Source organism: Aotus nancymaae, unplaced genomic scaffold, assembly GCF_030222135.1.
Source record: "Aotus nancymaae isolate 86718 unplaced genomic scaffold, 86718_ANA_hifiasm-v0.15.2.pri h1tg000051l, whole genome shotgun sequence".
Lineage (NCBI taxonomy): Eukaryota > Metazoa > Chordata > Mammalia > Primates > Aotidae > Aotus > Aotus nancymaae.
In genome coordinates, this window is record NW_026988465.1 from 4,418,724 (window position 1) to 4,429,366 (window position 10,643).

The 10,643-nt window shown below is 44.9% G+C and overlaps 1 pseudogene; it reads right to left on the reverse strand.

The window, feature by feature from the left end:
* Positions 1–4,628: 4,628 nt before the first annotated feature.
* On the reverse strand, positions 4,629–4,715 carry LOC135269297 (small nucleolar RNA U13; annotated as a pseudogene).
* Between the last annotated feature and the right edge of the window lie 5,928 nt (positions 4,716–10,643).

A 10,643-nucleotide genomic window follows, 5' to 3' on the forward strand; every position in this document is an offset into this window, starting at 1 on the left:
GGCTCACACCTGTAATCCAAGCACTTTGGAGGCCAAGGCAGGCGGATCACCTGAGGTTGGGAGCTCAAGACCAGCCTGACCAACATGGTGAAACCTCGTCTTTAAAAAAAATAAAATTAAATTAATTAATTAAAATTTTACCTAACAAGCACATTCAGATTTTCAAGAACGTCGGCCCTAGCCCTCACTTTGGGGCCTTTACTGGGCAGAGAGGAACGTGCAGCGGTCGTCAGGAGGCATTCTGGAAACAAGACTGCGCTGGATTGCAGAAGAGCCACGCCAAGTGACAAACGGGAAGGAAGGGAAAAGGCCTCTCAGCACTTTCAAAGCAGAAACACAAATTACTGCCCCCACCCTCCTCTCTCCATCTCCAAATGTCTTTAGTAAAATAAATTTGGAATTAGGGTGAAATAAAGCCATCCAAATACCCCTTCCTCTCCATTCTATGCCACAAGGAATCTATTCACTGACGCTGACCTTGTCGGGAGTTTCTGTCTGTGTGGGGATAAGTTATTTGCATGGGGATAAGAGAATCGAAGAAAATTTAAGCTACATGTTTAAGTTAGTGGGGTTATGCAGGAAGATGGACTTTTTCCTGCCAAATAAAGTAGCTACAAGGGGCTGGGCATGGTGGCTTACACCTGTAATCCCGGCACTTTGGGAGGCAGAGGCAGGTGGATTACTTGGGTCCCGGAGCTCAAGACCAGCCTGGGCAACATAGTGAAACCCTGTTTCCACAAAAATTAGCAGGGTGTGGTGGTGCACGCCTGTGGTCCCAGTTACTTGAGAGGCTGAGGCAGGAGGATCACCCAAACCCAGGAGGTCGAGGCTGTGAAGTTAGTGAAGATTGTGCCACTGCACTCCGGCCTGGGTGACAGAGCGAGCCTCAGTCTCACAACAACAACAACAACAAGTAGTTACAAGGGAACTTTCTCTGGGAAAGTTTCCCTTTGGAAGAATTGAAGGACAAAAATGTCACCATTGCATTGAAAAATAACGAAACCCAAGAAAGGGTATGAGAAGGGTACACACGAGGGGAGTGGGCATGGGTGACACAGACAATTAAACACCTAGCAGACGACATTACCGTGGGGTCCTTGGGCTTAATCTGAATAAACCACATAATTTTATCATCTTAGGGAATTGTGATATAGTTCAATTCTCAAATAAAATTACTCTTAATTGGTTTTAATTTTGTTAAATATTAGCAGAGGTGAGAAGGCATTAAATCAAACAGAAAGCAACATAAAAAACAAACTTCAAAAAACATGAGAATTGGCCAGGCACGATGGCTCAAGCCTGTGATCCCAGAACTTTGGGAGGCCAAGGTGTGTGGATCACAAGAGGTCAGGAGTTCAAGACCAGCCTGACCAACATGGTGAAACCTCATCTCCACCAAAAATACAAAAATAAGCTGGATGTGGTGGCTGGTCCCTGTATTCCCAGCTACTCCAGAGCCTGAGGCAGGAGAATTGTTTGAACCCAGGAGGTAGAGGTTGCAGTGCGCCGAGATCATGCCACTGCACTCCAAGAGTGAGACTCTGTATCAAAAAAAAAAAAAAGAGAGAGAGAGAGAGAATTGTTGCCTTATTTCTGTGGTTTCTCTCTCTCTCTCTCTCTCTCTCTCTCTCTCTCTCTCTCTCTCTCTCTCTCTCCGGTGGTTACACAAAAATCTCCGATCAGCTGATCACGGTGGAGTGGCTCTACCCCATTGTCATAAACCAAAAGATGACAACAAGATCTGCAAAATGTCAAGTAAACAATACACACACCACCACCACCTTTATCTTCAACTGTTGGAACTGCTCCTAGCAAGCTTTCTACTTCAGGGGAAGACAATGTATATTGTACACACGCACACACAAAAAAGACATTTGGGGGTTGCTGATTTAAGATGCAAAAAATGAAGGCCGGGCACAGTGGCTCATGCCTGCAATCCCAGAGCTTTGGGAGGCCAAGGCAGGAGGATTGTTTGAGTTTAGGAGTTCAAGACCAGCCTGGGCAACATAGCAAGTCTTCATCTCTACTAAAAATTAAAAAAATTAGCCGGGCATGATGGGGCACGCCTGTAGTCCCAACTACTCAGGAGGCTGAGGTGGGAGGATCACTTGAACCTGGGAGGTTGAGGCTGCAGTGAGGTGTGATTATGCCACTGCACTCCAACCTGGGCAACAGAGCAAGACCCTGTCTCAAAAATAAGTAAATAATAAATAAAATGAGAAAATGTACATTTTTTTTGAGACACTTATTAAGTGTGGGCTGTATTTAGTCTCTCCTAACAAATTACATGTTGCCAAAATGGCCAAAATAATGATCCAAGTGAGTCTGGGACATGGCAGGCATAGCAGTCTCTGCTCTTTCTCTTAGATCGCCCTTTCTGGAGGAGCTCAGCTGCCATGTCATGAGGACACTCAAGTAGACATTTGGAAAGGCCCACATAGCGGTGAGTAGCTAAGGCCGCCTGCCAATAGCCATGTGAGTATGCCATCTTGGAAGACCATTCAGTCCCAGTCAAGCCTTCAGATGACTGGAACTTCATGAGAAAGTTAAGCTGCTCCCAAATTCCTGACCCACAAAAAACTGTGACATAATAAGTGCTTGCTGTTTTAAGCCACTAGGTTTTAGGGTCATTTGTTATGCAGCCAAAGACAACTAATATAGGCCTCTACCCTACTGTGTGCAAGGCTCTAGAGATATAATGGTATATAGGTTAGCTCTGTGGCCTCACAGAACTCTATTAGACAATACAGACAAAAAACAATTCATATTCAGTGACAAATGCTCTAATAGGAAGAAAGAGGCCCCAGCGGGTGGGAGTTCGAGGATAGGGAGAGAGGAGAACCACCTAGCCCAGTCTGGGAGGTCATATCTAAGTGACATCTAAGCTTCAGATCTAAAATTTGAGCAGGAATTAGCCAAGTGAAAGCATACAAGGAGCGGGGAGAACAGTCCAGGCAGATGGATTAGCATGTACTGAAGGGGAGAACAGTCCAGTACATGGATTAGCATGTACTGAAGACTATACAGACAAGATGTAGCATGTGAAAGTGGAGAATTATGAGTGTGACGTGAGGGCATAGAGCAAAAGCTGAGGCCAGGCCATACACGGCCTTGTGAGCCATATCAAAGCATTTAAACGTTATCTTAAGAGCAGTAGCAACCCTTGGAGAGCTTTAAGAAGGGGACTCACATCATCCGAGTTGCATGGATTGGCAGGATCAAGAATCCACACAGGGAAGAGATGATGGTGACATGAACTGAGGTGGCAGTGATAGGGTGGAGAGAAACAGATAGGCATCATTATGGAATGGAACTTGTTGAAGGATTAGCTGTTGTTGGGCAAGGGAATGGGAAGAATGGAGAATGATGCCAAAGCCCCTAGCTTTGGCCAATTCATGGCCAGCAGTGCCCTTCTCAGGGATAACACAAGAGGGCTTGGGGCAAAGAAGACAAGTTAGGTGTTGGGCCTGTTGAGTTTGAAGTTACTCAAGCCACAGACTTGTTGTGCAAACATGTGCACCCAAGAAGAAAGATACAGTCTGAAGATAGAGACTCGGAAGCCATTCACATAGAGCTGACAGTGGAAGCCCTGATAATGAATGAGATCTCTGAAAATGAGAGTGCCTTGAGATGAGAGAATAAATATATCTTTGGAAACCACCGACCCTGAAGAGACAAGCAAAGCATCGTTCAGAGAGAGAGGAAGGAAACCAACAGAATAGATTCGTTTAAAAGATGACAGCAGCAAACGATGTAGAGAAATCAGATAAGAACTGTGATGTGCCCCTTAACTATAGCAACAAAGACATCATCCAAGACCTTGGCAAGCATGTCAATTTCAAGGATGCTCATTTGAGGTCAACAAGAAGTTCTTAATAGTTTTAAATATATTAGAAATACTTCTTTTTCTTTATGAACAGATGAAGGGAGAGCTACTCAGCCACTGGCATCACCCAAAAAAATCTCTTTCTAAGCAGATGCTCCTTGTTGGATTAGCACAATGGCCCCATGTTTTCCCTAAGGCCAACAGAGAGCTCACTAAGCCAGGGTCATGTGAAACATAGCAGGAGCCTCCTGCTAAAGGCTCAGGAGCCAAAAGAGGCTTTAATGGACATGCTTTAAAACACAACCAGCATATCCAGCCAAACTAAGCTTCATAAGTGAAGGAAAAAACAAAACAAAACACACAACCAGCTTCATTCAGTGTCCTTCCAGAACACAGGAAACAAATTATTTCTTTTCAGAGAAACAAAGGGGAGAGGACTTAATTTCTAGTGCTGTCATAAGTATAGCAGAACCCTGTCCAGAAAGTCCGTAGCATGTATTTCTTTCTCTGGACAGAATAGCCTCAATGCCTGAGTTTGATATTAGCTCATCACCCTGCACTCATTACTTAGCCTCTTCAAATATCCATTCCTTCATCTGTAAAATAAGGGTGAATACAGAACTCACCACACAGGGCTAAGGATTCAGATTGCTGAGCACTGTGCTTGGCACACAGTAAGAGTTCAGGGGAATGTTTTTGCTATGATAGTAAAGTTTTGCAATGAATATTATCACTACTAGATTCAAGGCACCATCAGAAATCTTCCCTGTTGCACTGTTTTTTGGTGTGTGTTTTTGTTTCATGTCTTATGGGTAAAGTGCCAACATCTTAACAAGGTTTCACGTATGTGCAAAAACCCAATCATTATGCTTATGAACTACAAAAGGGCCTCTCTTTGCCTTGTAACTCATGACTCTGCAGGTCTTTCTCAGCCCTCTCCATCCCGACTTGCACCTCCGCCACCCCTTTTCTGCCTGTAGCCCTGCTCTTAGAAGCAGGAGATGAGTCTCATTATTTTATCTCATATTTTATTTTTATTTTATTTTATTTTATTTTTTGAGATGGAGTCTCACTCTGTCTCCAAGCTGGAGTGCAGTGGTATGATCTCGGCTCACCGCAACCTCCGCCTCCTGTGTTCAAGTGACTTTTTTCTGCCTCAGCCTCTCAAGTAGCTGGGACTACAGGTGGGCACCACCACGCCCAGCTAATTTTTGTATTTTTAGTAGAGACAGGTTTTCACCATGTTGGCCAGGATGGTCTCCATCTCTTGACCACGTGATCCACCCACCTTGGCTCCCAAAGTGCTAGGATTACAGGCGTGAGCCACCGCACCTGGCCTCTTTTTTTTTTTTTTTTTTTTTTTTTTGAGATGGAGTTGCTCTGTCACCCAGGCTGGGTGGCACAGTCTCGGCTCACTGCAACCTCCACCTCCCAGGTTCAAGCCATTCTCCTGCCTTAGCCTCCCGAGTAGCTGGGATTACAGGTGCCTGCCACCATGCCCGGGTAATTTTTGTATTTTTAGTAAAGACAGGGTTTCACCATGTTGGCCAGGCTGGTCTTGAACTCCTAACCTTGTGATCTGCCACCTTGGCCTCCTAAAGTGCTGAGATTACAAGTGTGAGCCACCACACCCGGCCTATTTTATTTTATTTATTTTATTTTTGAGACAGGGTCTCTCTCTGTTACCCAGGCTGGAGTGAACTACAAAAGAGGCCCTTTTGTAGTTCATAAGCATAACTCAGATCATTGTAGCTCCGACCTCCTGGGCTCAAGGGATCCTCCCACCTAAGCCTCCCGAGTAACTGGGACTACAGGCACACACTGCCATGTCTGGCTAATTTTTTAAATTTTTATTTTTTGTAAAGACAGGGTCTTTACAAAAGATGGCTATGTTGCCCAAGATGGTCTCGAACTTCTGGCCTCAATCCATCCTCCCATCTCGGCCTCCCAAAGTGCTGAGATTACAGGTGTGAGTCACTGCACCTGGGCTCATTATTCTTATCACACACCCGATATCTAGTATAGTGCCTGGCACGTAGCAGTACATCAATGATGCTTGTGGGATGAGTTAATAATAAATTCTAAGTTCATCTCCCAAAGTGTACTTACTATAGCAGATAAATGTTGCTTCTAGGAATGAGGAGCCGAGGAAAGGCTGGTGAGTCTGAAGAGAGAAGGACCTGAGGCTTGCACCATATTGTGGATGAGGAGCATGGAGATCCACTCTGAAATGAAGTTTGGCCAGATAATGAGCAAAGTGACAGAGCAGCCTGACCGCACGGCAGGAAGGAAAGATAACAGCACTGTGGGGTTTGTTGGGTTTTTTTTGTCCTTGCAGGGGAACTCCCTTCACAGGCAACAGAACAGACAGAGCAGTTAAAGATGAATGTGTCTCTCTTGGTAAATGCTGAGGAGTGCACATTTCTATCACATCATTAATCAGGAGGTAGAAGAGGGAGGGTTCTGGTGAGCAGTGATGATTTGGGAACACCAAAAAAACAGACAAACTCCAAACATAATCCCGTGAAAACCCAACAAATTACATGACATTTCAAACCCAGCAGGAGACAAAACACAGACCCCCAAAGAGGAAGTGATGTGTTCACCCCAGCCAAACAATGAGGTCGACACGTTGAAGGAGAAAAACAAAACCAAGTACAAAGGGACAACCTGAATTCCTTCAAAGAGAATGGAGGTTGTGACTGAGATCCCATTCCTGGCCTCTCAGTCCTATCTCGCACAACCAGTCAAGCCTGTGGTGATCTAAGGACACATGTTCTGGAATGAACCAAGAGAAATTAAAGCCTCCTCTCTTCAGAGACAAAACTTCATGTAAATGACATCATTTGAAGTCACCACAGAAAAGAAAGAGTGGGAAGGGGACATCATGGAATGGATAGTAGTGGGAAAGGTGACCAATTTGAAGATGGCCTTGAGTTGACAACAAAGATGAAATCTTCCATGTAATGCTGCTTTGCAGGAATCAGATCTTGAATCCCAGTTATCACAAAGAAATGCAAACATTAATGAGGTATTCCCAGTGCCTCTAGGGGAATTCCATTTTCATCCTTCATTTAACTGAGAAACTGAGGTGCAAAGAAACGAAGGAAATCGCCTAAAGGATGACAGTGTGAGTCAACAGCCCGACCAGGAAGCCAGGGCTGCGACTCCTCACTTCCTGGTTTTCTCTATAAATATGAAGAGTACATTCCCTTCCTCTCAGAATCGGTTTGTGGCGGCAATTCTCTAGCTTAGAAAGGCAGCTTTCCAGGAGAAAAGGCACAGGCATTTGGCTCCTGCTGAGGAGGGTCGAGGTAACCTGACATCAAGTCCACGGGTCCACAGAAACTGAAATTTCTTCCAAGATGGGGCTTTCACCTTCCTTCGCCTGGAAAACCAATTTGCGCTGATGCCCTGACTTCCTCTCCTTAGAGGAGTGTCCCGCCTGCTCACCATTCTAAAGCAGCGGCTGCACAAATTAGCAGCGCTCTTTGTCCCTAGAGCTCCGGAATCCGATTGTGTTCCAGTGTGTGCCACAAGCCTCGATGTGTGCTGTGCATTGTAAAACACTGGCACGTGCTTCCGCAAAGAATTTTTTTCTTCTTAACGGCCACCAGAAAGTTTGTTTGGCCATCCATCCCACTGAAGCAAAAAAGGAGAAGAAAGAGAAGAAAAGGCTGTGAACCGCTTATTAGAAGCTTCCAAAGCTGAGTGGAAGTTTAACCAATTTCAAGGAAAGCACACACACACTAAACCCCCTGCTGTTTGAGTACTTTCCACTTTTGCATGCACTGGAGCTAGATTCTGGAGCAAAGGGCAGCAGTGATTATTCTAGAGGTTATGTCATAGATGGTGTAACATTACCTTCTGCTCATTGGGATCTTATCAGCCATGTGTGCCTGATCTATTTTGAGACCCATCTGAGCCTGCTACCTGGGACATGGGTAGTGTTAACAAATCAACATACAGCTGACAAGAGTTTAACCTGCCTCGTCTGGTGAAGAATAGTCAGAGCAAACTGTCTTTCAGCAGTGGCAGCTGAATTTGTGATTTGAAATATTGCTTTCTTGCCTAAAAGCAGGACAAAGAAAAAGAAAAAAGAAAGAAAAGAAATAATTGCTTTCTCTTCTAAAGCTAATTTAGAGGCACAGTGTAAACTGCAACTGTGACCCAAATCAGCCGAGTAGGTGAAACACACACACAGACACAGACACAAGCACACGTTTTTACTTAGATCACTTTGTTACTCAGCAAGAAGATAAATTATTAAAAAGTCGCCGGGTGCGGTGGCTCACTCCTGTAATCCCAGCACTTTCGGAGGCCGAGGCGGGAGGATCACCTGAGGTCAGGAGGTCGAGACGAGCCTGGCCAACATGGTGAAACCCCATTTCTACCAAAGATATAAAAATTAGCTGGGCATGGTGGCAAGTGCCTGTAGTCCCAACTACATGGGAGGCTGAGGCAGGAAACTCACTTGAACCCAGGAGGTGGAGGTTGTGGTGAGAGCACACCACTGCACTCCAGCCTGGTGACAGAGCGAGATTCTATCTCAAAAAAATAAAATAAAATAAATAATAAAAAGTTGAGCTCTTTCAACAAGTCAGGGCTGAGAGCTGGCATCCTCGGCAGGCAGACCAGACTCAGGGTGTGCAAAGTCCCTGTTTGTTGCCTTGGTCTTATGTATGGAAGACCCGGGCTTTTCTCTTTGCCATTAGCAGGAGTCCAATTCTCAGGGCCTAACCTCACGGTCTATTTTCAGCTATTTCCACAAAGCTCGCAGCCTCTTGGTCTGCCTGTCTTCCTCCTGTCCCTCACCCTTCAGGCCAGCAGCAGGGCTGGCTACCTGCCAGTGGCACCTGCTCCCTGCCCTGCTGCCTTGCTGCTTCCCTGAGTCCAAAAGCCATCCCTTCCTCCCAACTCTCAAATATAAGTGGCTTCCAGGCAGGCACGGTGGCTCATACTGTAATCCCAGCACTTTGGGAGGCCAAAGCAGGAGGATCACTTGAGGTCAGGAGTTCAAAACCAGCCTGGGCAACATAACAAGACCTCATCTCTACTTTTTGAATAACTTTTTCTACTTTTTGAAAAACTTTTTAAGTGGCTTCCTCTTATTTCTCTACCTAGTGGTGACAATTTACATAGTTCAGGGGTGATCTCAGAAGCTGTCAGCCTGGAACACTTGGTTTTTGTCCTCCTAAAGAAAGGGGTTTATTTCTGGCAGACAATCCTACTGGAAAGTTGAGGTGGTTAGAGAGGCTGCTTTTTCATCCATCTCAAAGTAGACATGCTGAGGAAAAAATACACAGAGGAAAATACACAGTTAAAGACTTTATTATCGGCTGAGCTTGGTGGCTCATGCCTCTAATTACAGCGCTTTGGGAGGCTGAGATGGGCAGATCACCTAAGGTCAGGAGTTGGAGACCAGCCTGGCCAACATGGTGAAAACCCGTCTCTACTAAAAACACAAAAATTAGCCAGGCATGGTGGTAGGCACCTGTAATCCCAGCTACTCAGGGGCCGGGGGGTCGGGGGAGGGCTGAGGCAGGAGAATCGCTTGTACTGGGACGGGGAGGTTGCAGTGAGCTGAGACTGTGCCACTGCGCTCCAATCCAGGTGACAGAGCAAGACTCCATCTCATAAAATAGAAATAAAAATAAAGACTTTAGCTGATGGCAATATGGCTCAGGGTTCTAAAAAGCACATAGAAAGTGAGAGGCAAGTTCTCTTCAAAGTACCTAAGAAAGGCTGGGTGGGAAGTGAAACTAAGAAGATTCTCCACTTTTTTAGCCACCATACGTGCCAAACAGTGGAATCTTCCAGGGTCCACACGTTATTTGTGACTTAATAGCTATTGTGTGCAATGGCTCTTCATTGACTGCTCCTCAGACAAATCATAAATAAATCATCTCCCTTTCTTTCAGGAAAGTTAGGAACTCATTTGCCTCAAAAATAATTTTCCTCTTCTTTCAGGTAGAAAGACCTAAATAAGGCTTTCAAAGTCTCCCCACTCCCTTTTTTTTTTTTTTTATGACTATTTCTAGAAGTAAAAGCCAGAAAGGGTAGAATAATTAGGTTAAGTCACATCTAGCCCCGTGCCATCTGTGCATGGAGTGTGCGGATGATCTTGGTAGCGGTTAAGCCACTTACTAACCTCCTATCCACCGGGAAGTGATGAAGGAAGAAGTGACTAATGATGCTAAGGAGACAGCTGTCATTTGGGCTAGTTTCTGGCAATTCTTGCCTTTGCAGAGATAACCAGGGGTTCAAAGCATTAGACCTAAGAGCTGGTGCGGAAACCCTGTCTGTGCTAGTTAAGGCTTTGGAGTCATAGACTTGGGTTCTAATTCTAATTGTGTCACTCACTAGCTGCATGACCTTAAATTACCTAACCTTGTTAAGTGTCAGATTCCTCATCTGTAAAATACGGAAGAAGGTTTGCCTCTTAGAGTTGCTGTGAAGATTAGCATAAAATGCCAGGTGCAGGGTAAGGGCTTAGTAAGTGGTAAGTTATTATTGGGGAATAAAAGAAATGAAGAGGATTTTGTTAATAAACAAGACTCTTCCAACTAATCCCACCTTCAATTATGATTTGAGAGCTCAGTGTATCATCCTTCACACTAGAACCCTGCTCAGCAATGATGCCATCTGCTTGTTTGCTGGCCGTAATAATCCAAGACTAAAGACCCTTAAAAAAAAAAAAAGATACCATGCTGAAGGGAAAAGTGTACAAGGCAAGCAGAGAAATTGAGAGTAAAAATTTACTTTGTAATAAGAACCTTCTGAGTCACTGTGAACACCATTTGTGTTTCTGACAAGT